Source organism: Odocoileus virginianus, chromosome 11 (assembly GCF_023699985.2).
Source record: "Odocoileus virginianus isolate 20LAN1187 ecotype Illinois chromosome 11, Ovbor_1.2, whole genome shotgun sequence".
NCBI lineage: Eukaryota > Metazoa > Chordata > Mammalia > Artiodactyla > Cervidae > Odocoileus > Odocoileus virginianus.
Window position 1 is genome coordinate 46,087,196 of NC_069684.1, and position 16,527 is coordinate 46,103,722.

Consider the following 16,527-nt stretch of genomic DNA (forward strand, 5'->3'; position numbering starts at 1 on the left):
TATTTATCTATCTTAAGTGAGAACTTGGATAAGCTCTAATAATGATATGAAAGCTGGTAACCACCATCATTGTCTAGGTATATAGTAGCTCTCTCTCTCTTCAAAAAGTTCTTTGTATCATCTTTACAGTTGATCCCCTCTCCTCGCCCTCAGTCACTGATCACTTTATCTCACTGTAAATAGAGGAAATAAATATCTTTTACTTAAAAAAGGAAATAAAAGTTATTTTATTTCATCTTACTGCCTTCCCTGGGACGTCCCATACTGTATTGAAAAAGATTAGTGGGTTTCCCTTATGACTCAGATGGTAAAGAATCCACCTGCAATGTGGAAGACCTGGGTTTGATCCCTGGGTTGGGAAGATCCCCTGGAGAAGGGAAAGGCTACACACTCCAGTATTCTGGCCTGGAGAATTCCATGGACTGTATAGTCCACGGGGTCACAAAGAGTTGGACACAACTAAGCGACTTTCACTTCACTTCAGTGACAGAGGACATCTTTGCCCTGTGCGTGATCTTAATAAGAAGACTTCTAGTTTCTCCATTAAGTATGACATTAGCTGTAGGATTTTTGTAGATAGTCCTGGTCAAATTGAGAAAGTATGCCTCTATTCCTAGTTAACGCAGAGTTTTATCATGAATAGGTACTGGATTTGTCAAACGATTTTTTTGCATCTATTGATTTCATAATCAGACTTTCTTCTTTAAGGCTGTGTGGAAAAGGTCAGTTTTCATTCCAATCCCAAAGAGACAATGCCAAAAATATTCAAACTATCGCACAATTGCATTCATCTCACCCACTAGCTGGAGAAGACAATGGCACCCCACTCCAGCACTCTTGCCTGGAAAATCCCTTGGACGGAGGAGCCTGGTAGGCTGCAGTCCATGGGGTCTCGAAGAGTTGGACATGACTGAGCAACTTCACTTTCACTTTTCACTTTCGTGCACTGGAGAAGGAAATGGCAGCCCACTCCAGTGTTCTTGCCTGGAGAATCCCAGGGACAGGGGAGCCTGGGGGGCTGCCGTCTATGGGGTCGCACAGAGTCAGACACGACTGAAGTGACTTAGCAGCAGCAGCAGCACACACTAGCAAAGAAATGCTCAGAATTCTCCAAGCCAGGGTTCACAGTATGTGAACTGTGAACTTTCAGATGTTCAAGCTGGATTTAGAAAAGGCAGAGGAATCAGAGGTCAAATTGCCAACATCCTTTGGCTCATCAAAAAAGCAAAGGAATTGCAGATAAACATCTACTTCTGCTTTATTGACTACACCAAAGCTTTTGACTGTGTGGATCACAACAAACTGTGGAAAATTCTTAAAGAGATGGGAATACCAGACATACACCTTACCTGCCTCTTGAGAAATCTGTGTGAAGGTCAAGAAGCAACAGTTAGAACTGGACTTGGAGCAACAGACTGGTTCCAAATTGGGAAAGGAGTACGTCAAGGTTGTATACTGTCTTACATACAATAAGGTTATATTGTATACAGGGTATATTGTCTTATACACCCTGCTTATTTAACTTCTATCCAGAGTACATTGTGTGAAATGCTGGGCTGGATGAAGATTGCTGGAATCAATGAAGCAATCAAACAACAAAGATTTCTGGAATCAAGATTGCTGGGAGAAATATCAATAACCTCAGATACACAGATGACACCACCCTTATGGCAGAAAGCAAAGAAGAACTAAAGAGCCTCTTGATGAAAATGAAAGAGGAGAGTGAAAAACCTGGCTTAAAACTCGACGAAGATCATGGCATCTGGTCCCATCACTTCATGGCAAATAGATAGGAAAATAAAGGAAACAGTGAGATACTTTTTTTTTTTGAGCTCCAAAATCACTGCAGACGGTGACTACAGCCATGAAATTCAAGAACGCTTGCTCCTTGGAAGAAAAGCTATGACCAACCTAGACAGCATAATAAAAAGCAGAGATATTACTTTGCCAAAAAAGGTCTGTCTAGTCAAAGCTATGGTGTTTCCAGTAGTCATGTATGGATGTGAGAGTTGGACTATAAAGAAAGCTGAGTGCCAAAGAATTGATGCTTTTGAACTGTGGTGTTGGAGAAGACTCTTCAGAGTCCCTTGGACTGCAAGGAGATCCAACCAGTCCATCCTAAAGGAAGTCAGTCCTGAATATTCATTGGAAGGATTGATGCTGAAGCTGAAACTCCAATTCTTTGGCCACCTGATGTGAAGAACTGACTCATTGGAAAAAGACCCTGATGCTGGGAAAGATTGAAGTCAGGAGGAGAAGGGGACAACAGAGGATGAGATGGTTGAATGGCATCACTGACTCGGTGGACATGAGTTTTAGCAAGGTCCGGGAGTTGGTGATGGACAGGGAGGCTTGGCATGCTGCAGTCCATGGGTTGCAAAGAGTCGGACACAACTGAGTGACTGAACTGAACTGAAGTGATGATTACATTACTTGATTTTCAAATGTTGAATCAGACTAGCATATCTGGGATAAATCTCACTTGATCATGGTATATGATTCTTTTTATACATTGTTGGATTCAGTTTACTTGTATTTTGTTGAGGAGGTTTGCACCTTTGTTCATGATCGATAACTGGTCAGTAGTTTTCTTTCTTGTAATGTCTTTGGTTTTGATATCAGGGCAATGCTGACCTCATAAGATGGATTAGGAAGAATTCCTTTTAATAGATTATGGAAGATATTATAGAGAGTTAGTCTAATTTGTTCATTCAATATTTGGTGGAATTCACCAGTGAACTCTTCTGGGTCTGATGATTTCTGTTTTGGAAGGCACCAAAATTGATTCAATTTCTTTAATAGACATGAAGAAGTGAAGTGAAAGTTGCTCGGTCGTGTCTGACTCTTAGCGACCCCATGGACTGAAGCTCACCAGGTTCCTCTGTCCATGGTATTCTCCAGGCAAGAATACTGCAGTGGGTTACCATGCCCTCCTTCAGGGGATCTTCCCAACCCAGGGATCGAGCCAAGGTCTCTGGCATCGCAACCAGGTTCTTTACCAACTGAGTCACCAGGGAATCCCAAGAACACTGAAATGGGTAGCCTATCCCCTCTCCAGGGAACCTTCCTGACCCAGGAATCAAGCCAGGGTCTCCTGCATTGCAGGCGGATTCTTCACCAGCTGAGCTAATAGACATAAATCTATTTAAATTTTCTGTTATTTTTTTTGTGTAAATTTGGCAGATTGTGCCTTTCAAGGAATTGGTCCATTTCATCTAGGTTTTCAAATTTGTGGATAGAGTTGTTCATCAGTTCAGTTCAGTTTCGTCACTCAGTAGTGTCCAACTCTTTGTGACCCCATGAACCACAGCAAGCCAGGCCTCCCTATCCATCACCAACTGCCAGAGTCTACCCAAACCCATGTCCATTGAGTTGGTGATGCCATCCAACCACCTCATCCTCTGTTGTCCGCTTCTCCTCCTGCCCTCAATCTTTCCCAGCATCAGAGTCTTTTCAAATGAATCATCTCTTCGCATCAGGTGGCCAAAGTATTGGAGTTTGAGCTTCATCATCAGTCCTTCCAATGAACACCCAGGACTGATCTCCTTTAGGATGGACTGGTTGGATCTCCTTGCAGTCCAAGGGACTCTCAAGAGTCTTCTCCAACACCACAGTTCAAAAGCATCAATTCTTCGGTGCTCAGCATTCTTTATAGTCCAACTCTCACATCCATACATGGCTACTGGAAAAACCATAGCCTTGACTAGAGGGACCTTTGTTGGCAAGTAATGTCTCTTCTTTTTAATATGCTGTCTAGGTTGGTCATAACTTTCCTTTCAAGGAGTAAGCGTCTTTTAATTTCATGGCTGCAATCACCATCTGCAGTGATTTTGGAGCCCCCAAAAATAAAGTCAGCCACTGATTCCACTGTTTCCCATCTATTTGCCATGAAGTGACGGGACCGAATGCCATGATCTTAGTTTTCTGAATGTTGAGCTTTAAGCCAACTTTTTCACTCTCCTCTTTGACTTTCATCAAGAAGCCCTTTAGTTCTTCTTCACTTTCTGCCATAAGGGTGGTGTCATCTGCATATCTGAGCTTATTAATATTCATATAATTATTGTTACAATATCTGATATTAGTAACCTGTGTTCTCTCTCTTTGATTTCTTTTTAGCTTGTCTAAAGATTTATCAATTTTATTAATCTTTTCTGAGAACTAGCTTTTGAATTTATTAATTTTCTCTGTTGATTTTCTGTTTTCAATTTTATTGATTTCTGCTCTAAATTTTATTATTTCTTTTCTTCTGCTTACTTTGAATTTAATTTGCTCTTTTTCTATGTTTCTGGGGTGAAAACTTAGATTCTTGATTTTAAATATTTCTTCTTTCTAGTATATGCATTCACAGCTAAAAATTTTCCTTTAAGCTCTGCTCTCATTGCACCTCATGGATTTTGAGTTGTATTTTCATTTTCATTTAGTTCAAAATATGTTTTAATTTCTCTTGAGGTTCCTTCTTTGATGAATGTTTTATTCAATCTCCATGTATTGGGGAGATTTTCCAATTATCATTCTGCTATTGGTTTCTAGTTTAATTCCATTGTGGTCTAACAGGAGATATTGTATGACTTCCATTCTTCTAAATTTGTTAAGATGTGTTTTATGGCCCAGAATGTGACCTATTTTGGTGAGTGTTTCATGTGAGCTTCAGAAGAATATATATTCTGCTGTTGTTGGATAAAGCAATCTACAGAGGTCCATTACATCCAGTTGATTGATGGTATTGTTGAGTTCAACTATGTACTTATTGATTTTCTGCGCTATATCTATACATTTCTGATAGAGGGATGTTGAGATCTCCAATTACGATAATGGAGACATCTATTTTTCATTGCAGTTCTATTAGTTTTTTCTTGACTCATGTAGTTTGACACTCTGCTGTTAGGCACATACACATTAAGAACTATTATGTCTTCTTTGAGAATTGACCCCTTTATCATTATGTAATGCCCCAGTTTAGCCCTGATAATCCTCCTTGCTTTGAATCCTGCTTTGATTAAAATACAGGTAGCCTGACTTTATTTTTATTAGTGTTAACATGGTATATCTTTCTCCATTCATTTGCTTCTAATTTATATGTGACTTTAAAGTGGGTTTCTTATAGACAACATATAGCTGGGTCTTGTTTTTGCCCTACTCTGACAAGCTCTGTCTTTCATTTGGGGTATTTAGACTAAAGACATTAAAAGTGACTTTGGATATAGCCTTCTCCGGTGGCTCAGTTGGTAAAGAATCCACCTGCAATAGAGCAAACATGGGTTCGGCCCCTGGGTAAGGAAGGTCCCCGGGAGAAGGAAACGGCAACCCATTCCAGTACTACTGCCTGGGAAATCCCATGGACAGAGGAGCCTGGGGGGCTACAGTCCGTGACGATGCAAGAGTTGAACACAATTTAGCGACCAGACCACCACGGATATAGTTGGATCATTATCTAACATGATTTTTACTCTTTTCTACTGGTTGCCCTTGTTCTTTGTTCCTGTTATTGTCCTTCACTCTTTTTTCTACCTTTTGAAGTTTTAACTGGGCATTTTATAAGATTCCATTGTCTCTCTTTCTTGGCATCTCAGTTATACTTCTTTATAAAAATTTTTTTCATGGTTGCTCTATAGGTTGAATATACATTTACAAATATCCCAACTCTACTTTCAAATAACACTATATAACTTCAGAGTGAGAGCAAGTACCTAGTAATAACAGCCTAATCTTAATTCCTCCCTCCATTCCTTGTGTCATTGCTGCCATTTATTTGACTTATATATAAGCACATACAAGCATATGTACATAAACATACATGCATATGTAGGCATATATAATTGACTACATTTTTGCTATTATTATTTTGAACAAACTGTTCAAAATATTGTTGTATCAATAAAAAATAAGAAAAGTAAATATTTGTATTTTACCTTCACTTATTCCGTCTCTAATGCTCTTTCTTCATGTAGGTCTAAGTTTCTGACCTATATAATTTTCCTTCTCTCTAAAGAACTTCTTTTAACATTTCTTGCAAGGCAGACCTACTGGCAAAAATTCCTCGGTTTTGTTTGTTAGAAAAAAAATTCTTTACTTCTCCTTCACATTTAAAGGAAAATTTTAGAGAGTACATATTTTTAGGTTGGACCTTTTCTCTCAATACTTTAAATACATCACTCCATTTTTTTCTTGCTTACATAATTTTTGAGAAGTTGCGTGTGATTCTTATCTTTGTTCCTCTATAGGTAAAGTGTTTCTGCATCTCCACCCCCGGCTTTTTCTTTATCTTGTAATTTTTTTTCCCTTTTATCTTTGATTTTCTGTAATTTGAATATATGTCTATGTGTAGTTTTTTGGCAGTTATCTTGCATGGTATTCTCTGAAATTTCTGGATCTGTGGTTTTGTATTTGACATAGATTTGGGAAGTTTCTCAATCAATTTGCAAATATTTCTTCTGTCCTTTTCTTTCTTTCTTCTCCTTCTGATGTTCTAATTACATACACATTACCTTTTACAATTGTCCAACAGTTCTTGAATATTCTGTTCTGCTTTTTTCAGTCTTCTTCCTCTTTGTTTTTTAGTCTTGAAGATTTCTACTGCTATATCTTCAAGCTCAGAGGTTCTTTTAGACATATCTAGTCTACTGATAAGTCCATCAAGGGCGTTCTTCATTTCAGTTATAAGGTTTTGATTTCCAGCATTTCTTTTTGGTTCTTTTTCAAAATTTCTACCTCTCTGCTTACATTGCTTTCATTGTAATGAAATTGCTTACATTGTTTAATGCTCTCAACTTTATCCATTAGAGCTCTTAACACTGTAACTATAGTTGTTTTGAATTCCTGGTCTGATGGTTCTAATAGCTTTGCCATGTCCGAGTCTGTTTCTGATACTAGTTCAGTTTCCTCAGAGTGCGTTTGCCTTTTAATTTGTTTTGTAATTTTTTCCCTTGACATCTTATTTGATATACCAGTTAAAAGAAACTGCTGTAGTAAAGTTTAGTCATGTGGTGAAGTGTGGGGCAAGGGAAGGCGCTCTAAAGCCCTATGATTGGCCTCAGTTTCGGTGAGCCTGTGTTGCTGGGTTATGAACTTCACCAGTGCTTCTCAGTCGCTCCCTCTAGGGTGGGCTGGAGTTGGGTACTTCCCTTCCTCTAGGTCACTTAGGCTTCAGCAGGTTGGACTCTGGTAAAATAGCTTCTCCAGCCTTGCTAAGAAAAACAAAATGCTCTGGTGCATTTCAAATGTTTCCTCTTCCCATCCCCCTGCCAAAAGCATGAGGGGATCTTTCTCTTATTTTCACAAAAGTGGGGGACCCCTTTGTGATTGGGTCCCCCTGGAGTTTTTGTCTCTCCTACTTGTCCACACTGAGCCTTCTGTGATTTGTTGATATCATTTTAGGTTTTCCAACCCTAACACTGGTTCTCACCCATTTTCTGCTCCTGAGTTTCTGCTCCAGTAAGTTGTGATTCTCTGTATTCATCTTTCTGTCTCTCCAGTTTTGGAGGCAGCAGTCCTGTGACTTCACGTCTCTTGCACATCTAAGAAGTCACGCTTTCAGTTTGTTCAGCTTTTCACTTGATATCACAGTGGAGTGAGTGGCCATTTCCAAGCACCTTACATATGGAATCAGAAACTCAAAGTCCTTAACTGATTGTTCTTACTTTTGTTAATACCCTGAACTCAACCTAGGCAGTCTCTGGACAACATTCTCTGGCTTTAATGACTAGGATGAGTGCACCCTCTACTTGCTTTCCCAGAACTGTGTGCTTCCTCTTGCCTAACAATTCATTCACTCCTCTGTTCAATAGATGTCTACTGAATAACCAAACTCCCAAGCACTGAAAAAGCCACTATGAATTTAAAAAGTCTCCTCTCTTGAGAAGCCTAGAGCCTAGGTGGGGGAAATTAGGCAATTACCATGATAACTATGGTACATGACTCAACCATTACTGGTCCTTGAAAGCTTTCCAGTGGACAGGAATATAGGAGCCCTGAGGAAAATGATGAGTTAGCCAGGCAGAGAGAGCTTAGAGCTCATTTATTTCTATGTCTGTTTCCCTTTATTGATTCTAAACTTTTGCAAGACAAGGTCTAGTTCTTTTTCATATTATATTTGTAGTTCCAATGTACAATAATTGTTTAAAGAAGCAAACAATTGAACTTTAATAATTGGACAATGAAGCAAAGGGTATATCAGGTTGGAGAAATAAAAGCACTGAAGTCAACTTTATGAAGTGTTCAGGGAACTGCAAATAGCCTAGGGAGATTAGAGCATGATGTCCGTGTGGAGAGCTGGCCTAAATGAGATGGCGGCTGGTTGATGGAGGACCAGGAATGTCAGATGAAGGAGTTTGGTCCTTATTCAGCAGACAGTAAAGGGCTCAAAAAAGATGTTGAAATGATAGAAGCAGGTCAGTTAACAGAAGCAGTCCTCTCTAAGCACCCACTGCTTCTTGTAAGGAGTGACTATAAGCAAGTAATTCCCAAATTAGTAGTGTTCCTAAATTCCACATCTGCAGCTAAAAGTTATTTTAAAAATTATTCTCTTAGCTTCACAAATAAAGAATGAGTGCTGCCAAGTCACTTCAGTCATGTACGACTCTTTGTGACCCTATAGACCATAGCCCGCCAGGCTTCTCTGTCCATGGGATTCTCCAGGCAAGAATACTGAAGTGGGTTGCATGCTCTTCTCCAGGGGGTCTTCCTTATCCAGAGATTGAACCTGCATTTCTTACTTCTCCTGAATTGGCAGGTGGGTTCTTCACCACTAGCGCCACCTGGAGAATGTTTAAAATCCCTGATGCCCTGGACAAAACCCATTCTTTGGCTTGACTGATGAGGCCACACCTATTCCCCAGGATCACCTCTCCTGGGGCACCAGAAAACCCACCACACCTTAACCCTGGGAGCCCTGGGGGTTCATCTGGGAATGCCAGTCTCCAGGGGCAGAGAGAAAGCTCTGAAGAAGCTGAAGTTTCCTTGTCTATGAAAAGAGAGCTTCCTGGGATACTCTCTCCACGTCAACGAGACAATGCAGGAGCCTGAGGAGAACAGAGCAGAAAGGACAACACTGTTCACAGTAACAGGAGTCCCAGTCAGGCAGCCTTTCCTTGGTATGTGAGGCCCCCCATCTTCAGCTGGTGAAGGCACCCCCAGTGTGCCCCCCTGGAATGGATTCAGCTAATGGAGTTCTACCACTGAATTAAATTTTTCACATACAGCACTGTGAATAATTAATTTGGGGACCTTTGTTAAAGCAAAGAATATGAAGAAGGAGATTAAAAAAGAGGAGAGGTAATCTGTTTTACTTTGATGCATGTAAATTGTTTAATTTTGAGATTCACAGGGGCGAGAACAAGAATGAAAGGCTAATACGATAAATTCAACCACTTGCTTTGTTCAGCTTGCTCAGGGTACGGGAAGTCAGAAAGATTCCATTAGAAATCTGTTTTTTCTGGAAACTCTGGAAGACCTGCGTTCCCTGGGCCCACTCTCCCACGACAGCAGCTGTAGTGCCGCCGAGCAGCAGTCGCCCCCTGCGGGCGGGGAGCCCTCCACACCCACACCCCTCTGTCCTTAGGCTCCAGGGGGCTTCCACTCACTTCTGCCTGTCTGCCGGCTCCTCGCTCCTAGGGTTCTGAGTCTTCTGACCCCTCTTTCACAGATTCCTTAACTCTTCTCAAACCTTCTTCTATTTCCAAGAAGGTTCCTCTTGGTCTCTTTCCAAGCTCTTCACTCACAGCAGGCAAAACTGAGTGTTAGTTAAGCAGTCATGTCTGACTCTTTGCCTCTTGTCCTCTAGTCCTGAGAATCTCATTAAATTACTTCTACAAAACACCTTAGATAGAATTCTCAGGGGGCTCGCTGACCTTCCCATGGGTTACAAAAAAGTAAAGACAAGGTTAAGAGAAATGAGGATTTTCTCGAGGTCTGCCTGCAGCCTATTTTGTAACCATAGTACACTTGGTAACTGGGCTTCCCTGGTGGCTGAGATGGTAAAGAATCTGCCCACAATGCAGGAGACTACGGTTTGATCCCTGGGTCAGGAAGATCCCCTGAAGAAGGGAATGGCAACCGACTTCAGTATTCTTGCCTACAGAATCCCATGGACAGAGGAGCCAAGTGGGCTCCAGTCCCTGTGGCCACAGAGTCAGACATAACTGAGCAACTAACACTTTCACTTCACACTTGGTAACTAGCACCATGCCCAGCACACACTAGGTGCTCCAGTAAGTAGTTTCAAATGAATGAACAAACCTTACTATGGTCTTAATCAGTTTCCTAACTTAACCAGATGGTCTCCAAGGTTCATTGAGCTCTACTTTCTGTGATCCTGTGAGGGCAAAGGAGAGTTTCAGGTGGCTTCATATGGCTGAATTACAGGATGATGGGCACAGACCCTGAAGTCTGCCAAATGTTAATTCCAGTTGACTGGAGCCTGTAAACATTTGTTGCTTCTGTGCTACATCTAGATATACAAGATTTATAAGATGCAGTGTCTGCCTTCCTTATGATGGCAACCTCCTGCCACTAGAGAGTAAGGATATCAGTTATTGAGACAGTAAGGCTCACTGGGATGATCCCCCTCAACCTTTCCTCTGCCTTGCAGCCCCCTGGGCCACCACCACCTGTGCTCTTTCGTCTTCTGCCCTCCTCTCTGGGAAGCTACTAGCAGCTCTTTAAGACAGAGCATCACGGTCTCCTGTCTAAGCACGTCTGTTGATGGTTAGATGAGTGATGCCTCTGTAATTATGTGGGTTACAAATGGAGAAGCTAAAATGCTTGTTCTTCCGAGGGAGGCAAGCCAAACCTCAGATTACATTAGGATCCAGATGATAAACATCAGCTCCTTTCCTGGGTGCTGACCTTGGTCAGAGGAGTGAGGAAGAAAGCAAAGGAAGGCAGTGGAGAGTTAGGTCATTGTCGGCAAGGTCAGGGAGGCTGCTGTCTATAGCTCTCAACCTCTCTTGTGAAGGTGCTTATGGCATCAGCTATACTGTTACGCAGTTTTAACTGTATTATTATATTGTATTGAAAATGCTGTCTTTCTGGAAGAGAGGTCAAAGTTCAATCAGAAAGAGAAGCGACTGTCCAGCCAAGCTGGCTAAGGTGGTAGCTGGCAACCCGGCAGCCCTGCCCCTCACTCACCGCTCTCCTCTACCACAGCTGTCATTTCTCTGCTGCAAGAACTGAGGCTGGAGGAAAACAGGACCCAGGGCCACGCAGCTGGTTTTCTGATGTGCAAGCCTGCCCAGCCCCACAGCTCAGCGGCCCCCCTCCCCCAAAGCTAAGCCTTTTAGTGTCACACTCAGGTCCTAGGATTCACTCTGACCTGAAGCAGGAGGCCTTTGAACCCACCTGCCAGACCCAGCATGAAGTCTGTCGTACTTGCTGTCCACATCGGCCTGGTCCTGGAGACCCGGCATCATGGTCTTGTTGCTAGACTGTCTTCCTCCCCAACATGTGATCTAGTTCTTACCATAGGCTCCTGGATATTTTTAATTAATCTGGCAGAACACCCTCCCTATCACCACCACCACCCGTGCCTCCCAGATCTGAGCTGGGATCCCTTCTGGAAAGAGGAGGGATGAGCTAACATTTGCTGATGGCTTCACTGCGCCTGTGTTATCCCTTTCTGTGCTCACAGCACTAGTGCAAAACTGACCTAGTCCCCAAATATAGATGAAGAGCATTGAAGTCAGTGAAACTTAGAGACAATAAGGACATTTCCCAAGGTCGCCTGGCTTCTAAATGGAGGAACAGAAATTGAAGCACAGTCAGTTTGTCTTGAAAGCTTTATGTTCTTACCCCTCCACCCTGGGGCCTCCCACTGACTGAAGCCCAGCTCTAAATGCAGCTGTCTGGCCTGACCTGCCAGCCCCCTCTCTGACACCCAGCAACTTCTAAATGCTACTCACCTTAGATTTGCCGCAACTCTGTCCACTCCCTGGCTTGGGGTTCCCCTCTGTGGCACCTTGACTTCATGCTGTTAATCAGCCTTTGGGGAAAAAAAACAAACTCTGGAGTCACATCTGGGCTTGGCCACTTCATAGCTTGCTCTGTGACCCTGAGCAAGTTTCTTAACTACTCTGAGCCTCCGTTTCCTTGTATGTAAGGTGTGATGTTAAAACTCACTTCAGAGAACAGTTGTACAGATGCGAATCTGACTGCCCTTTAAAATCCTAAATTTAAAAGCTTGTTTCACTGTCCATGAGTCTGGACTCATTTTAAAATCTTTGTTTTAAAGCTGAGTTAAGAAAAAAAAAAATAAAGATGACACTTGCAGAGGATTTCACAGATGATATTGCTATTGAAATCACTAAATTGCATTGCAGACAAAATAGGATATAATAATGTCTTTCTGGCATTTATTAAGAATACAGCCATTAGGCAACAAAGGCAGAAGAAAATTGCAGCGTTCTGTAAGCATATCTTGTAACAATGCCTCTTTTTAGGAGAGGCCTCCATGACCACTGCTGACAATTTTCTTTCGGCTCCATCAATGTTTTTCGTTGTTTAAAGACACACATTAATTTAAAGTCTCCTCCCATTCTCTGTGCAAATTACAGCATTCAGATGAAGTGGCAGCTGCTGTAATTAAGACACAGTTAATTGCCTATCTCCTTAATTGCAATGATAGGATTTTGACAGTTTGGTAAATAAGAATTGTTTGGTTTCCTTTGGCAACTTCAGCCTTGTTTCCCATCACAAGTGCTGAGTCACTCACTTCCAGGACAAGGGCTGTGGTCCAAGGGAGCCGGAGTGGGAGAGGAATCGTAATTTACCTGCAGTTCCTTTTCTTCCTACAGGAACCTCCCAATGGAACCACCCAGTCCATTGCCCAATAAAATCCTCCCAGAACTTTTCTCCACATTAATCAATCATCACATGAGAGAAAATGGGAAATCACAGAAACAGAAGGATAGGGTTGTGGGACAATGATTTGCTGCTGATGATGGGCATAAAAGGAAACGATGCTGTTAGATGAGAAATCAGAAGGCCAGAGTGTTTGAACGTTCAAAATCAGGGTGCTACTGCATGCCAAGCAAGGTCTTCTGACCCAGTCTTCCCACTGTGCTCACAGGATGCTCAATGGAAGCAGAGAAAATTGATGGTTTTGAAACAGACCATTGGAGTCACACGGACCTGGGTTCAAAGACTACCCTTACTGCTTGTGTAACTATGGGTGAGTTACTGACGGTTTCCAGGCCTCATTGGCTTCCCCTGTAAAATGAACTTTGCATTCCTCACCTTGTATCATTGTGAGAATTAAGAAAAATAATCTTACAAAGTCCTTTACAACCTGTCAGGCTTGTGGTAAGTTCTCGACAAATGGAAGTTACAGAGCAAATATGACTCTTTTTCCAAAATCTACATAAACAAAAAAAATTTTTTGCATTTCTTTCTTTTCCATAAACTTAATTTTGACTGTGGCTTATGTTCTTATGTGAGCTTATGTGGCTCAGGTTCCCATCTGAGGCATTTCTCTCTAGGATCTTGCCATTTTCCAACGACACTATAGCAAGGAGCCAAAGTCCAAGTGATTAACATCAGAAACATCAGACCTAGTGTTCAAAGCCTCGTTGGAGACAAGGAGAAATATTTACACTCATCTGCCATACTCTGTGGAGCTGCAAAGAAAGGAAGAGAAACAAAACAAGTTTCCACAAGAAAACGGTACAGATACTCACATCCTACCGTGGTTATTGTTAGCTCTAAAAACATGACTGTAAACTTTGTGTTGTGACAACCATGCTATTGGTCAATCGTTGCTTCCTACAGGCCACACTAGACTTGGGAACTAAAAAAGGATGTTAGTCATAATAACCATTTGGCTTTTTCCCAGTGCCCTTGTGTTTGTACTCAAATTCCTGTCCTTTGCTAAGTATGAAGTGAAGGAAGTATCAATATATAATACTTAACTCTTTCCAAAGAATGAATGAATGAGGATGAGTGAGTGGGTGAGAAAACCCTATTTAAAACAAGATTACTTCTGAGGAAAATATTTCTTGTCCTGCTCAGCAGATATGTGGCTTTAGCTGTGATGAGATGAGCTTTAAAAAGACAGAAACTTGAACTTCCCTGGTGGTCCAATGGTTAAGAATCCATCTGCCAATACAGGGCACGTGGGTTCAATCCCTGGCCCAGGAAGATTCCACATGTTGTGGGGCAGCTAAGCTCATGTACCACAGCTACTGAGCCCCTGTGCCCTAGAGCCCAGTCTCTGCAACAGGAGAAGCCACTGCGATGATAAGGCTGTGCACTGCACCTAGGGAGTGGCCCCCCTTCTCTGCAACCAGAAAAGGTTCTCATGCAGCAGCAAAGATCCAGCACAGCCAAAAATAAATATATGAATAAATAAAATTTAAAAAAAAAAAGGCAGAAGCCCAGTGTGCTTTCACCTAAACAAAGTCCAAAGTCAAGGGTTGTTTGCTGGCTCCAAAATCATGGAGTGAGCTGCTTCAGACTTACTGTTCTGTCATCCTAGATGCATGGCTTCCATCATGTGGTCCCAGGGCTGCTGAGAGGGCTTTGCACTTCCGCATGGAACAATATTGTGGGTTTGAGGCAATCTTATCTAGATTCTAAGTGGCCAGACCACCAGTGACATCTGGATGTAACTGAGTGATGCGTATGTACTTGTCACTACACAGCCAGTGACAGCAGCACACTTGAGCCCAAGACATGAGCAAAGCATTTGCTTCTTTAACTCCCTGCAGTCCATTAAAAAGAGCACTGGACTTGAAGTCAGGAGTTCAGAATTGAATTAAGAATCAGAGTTCAGCCATCCTATGAGTGATTTTCTATGGGTACCAGAACAGAAATATCAACAGCAATTAATGCCTGATGAGATGTTACCATGCACTGCTACTGCTGCTGCTAAGTCGTTTCAGTCGTGTCCGACTCTGTGCGACCCCATAGATGGCAGGCCACCAGGCTTCCCCGTCCCTGGGATTCTCCAGGAAAGAACACTGGAGTGGGTTGCCATTTCCTTCTCCAATGCATGAAAGTGAAAAGTGAAAGTGAAGTCGCTTAGTTGTGTCCGACTCCCAGCGACCCATGGACTGCAGCCTGCCAGGCTCCTCCGTCCATGGAATTTTCCAGGCAAGAGTAATGGAGTGGGGTGCCATACATGCTACACATTTTTTATCCTCCACAAAAATCCTATGACATACATAATATGATTATTGTCATTTTTCAAACTAAAGAAAGAGATTAAGAGATGACCAATGGAACTGGTAAAGTAGCACAGTGAGAATTTGAACCCTAGGCTTTGAAAGGTCAGATTTCTCACTCTATCCTTCTTCTCACAAAGAGATATCTTCTGATGTCAACATCAGGCATATAGAGGCTGAGAGGCAAGTAAACAGTACATAGTCACCAGGTGCCTACAAGGTCAGGTGCATGGTGGGGGCTCCCTAGAGGAAGAATGCCTAGAAATTGGCCAGGCAGACAAAGAGGGACAAGTGTTCTAGATCCAGGAACCAACAGATGTCATGGCACAGCCTTCATTGACCACAAAGTGGTCCAGACATGTGTTCTCCCTCAGAAAGGTGTGGGTGGGAAAAGATGTCTCATTGATTAGCGAGGAAAAGACTGCTCAGCAACTCCCCAACAGACTCTGTTATGTCCCACTGGCCAGACCATGTCACAAGACTACTCCAAGCCACGAGGAAGGACAGAAATGTCACATTGCCTGTGGTTAGTCATGAATCATCCGCCGGGGCTGGGCCCACTGCAGCACTAACAGAACTGAGGTTGTGTTGGCCAAGAAGGAAGCAGGGATGGGAGGTGGGGAGGCAGAGAGCGCACAGACTCCACACCGAAGTCACCACCCTCCACGCGGAAGTCCAGGGGGAGATGAGAACAGCGCAGTAAGACGAGTGAGAGGAAGAACTGAAATCATTTAGCGAGATACTAAAGGTGAGAGATGAGACGCCAGGATTGTTAGCTGTTCAGATTTATGGCTTGGGTGACTGGGCTGTCAGTGACTATATTAATCAGGGAGCAGAGGGTTATAGCTGGAAGGCAAACTAATAAGATGTATTGTTTTAGTCAGCCCGGACTGCCATAATGAAGCACCACAGACAGGGAAGCTTGGTTTTTGTTTGTTTTTGGGGGGTTTTTTTTTTTTTTTGTCTTTTTTAACAATTTATTTATTTTTAATTGGAGGATAACTGCCTTACAATTTCATGTTGGTTTCTGCCACACATCAACATGAATCAGCCATAGGTATACATATGTCCCCTCCCTCTTGAACCTCCCTCCCATCTCATCCCCACCCCCCTAGGTTATCACAGATCTCCGAATTGAGCTCCCTGCACCATAGAGCAAATTCTCCCTGGCTATCTATCTGACACGTGGTAATGTATATGTTCAATGCTACGTTCTCAATTTGTCTCACTCTCTTGTTCCCTCGCTGTTCTCGATGTGACAGGACAGCTAAAACAATAGAAATCTATTTCTCACAGCTCTGGAAGTTAGAAAATCCAAGATGAAGGTGCTGGCTGATTTGTTCCTTGAGGAAAGCTCTCTTCTTGACTTGCCTTC

General features: G+C 42.4%; 1 long non-coding RNA gene across 1 annotated transcript in view; it reads right to left on the reverse strand.

Annotated features, from left to right (window-relative positions):
* LOC110144913 (uncharacterized) overlaps positions 1-16,527 on the reverse strand; it is an 87,677-nt gene that overhangs the window by 54,783 nt on the left and 16,367 nt on the right. The window contains exon 2 of the long non-coding RNA XR_011490380.1: positions 11,895-11,974. This is a non-coding gene — a long non-coding RNA (uncharacterized lncRNA). The remainder of the gene's footprint in view (positions 1-11,894; positions 11,975-16,527) is intronic.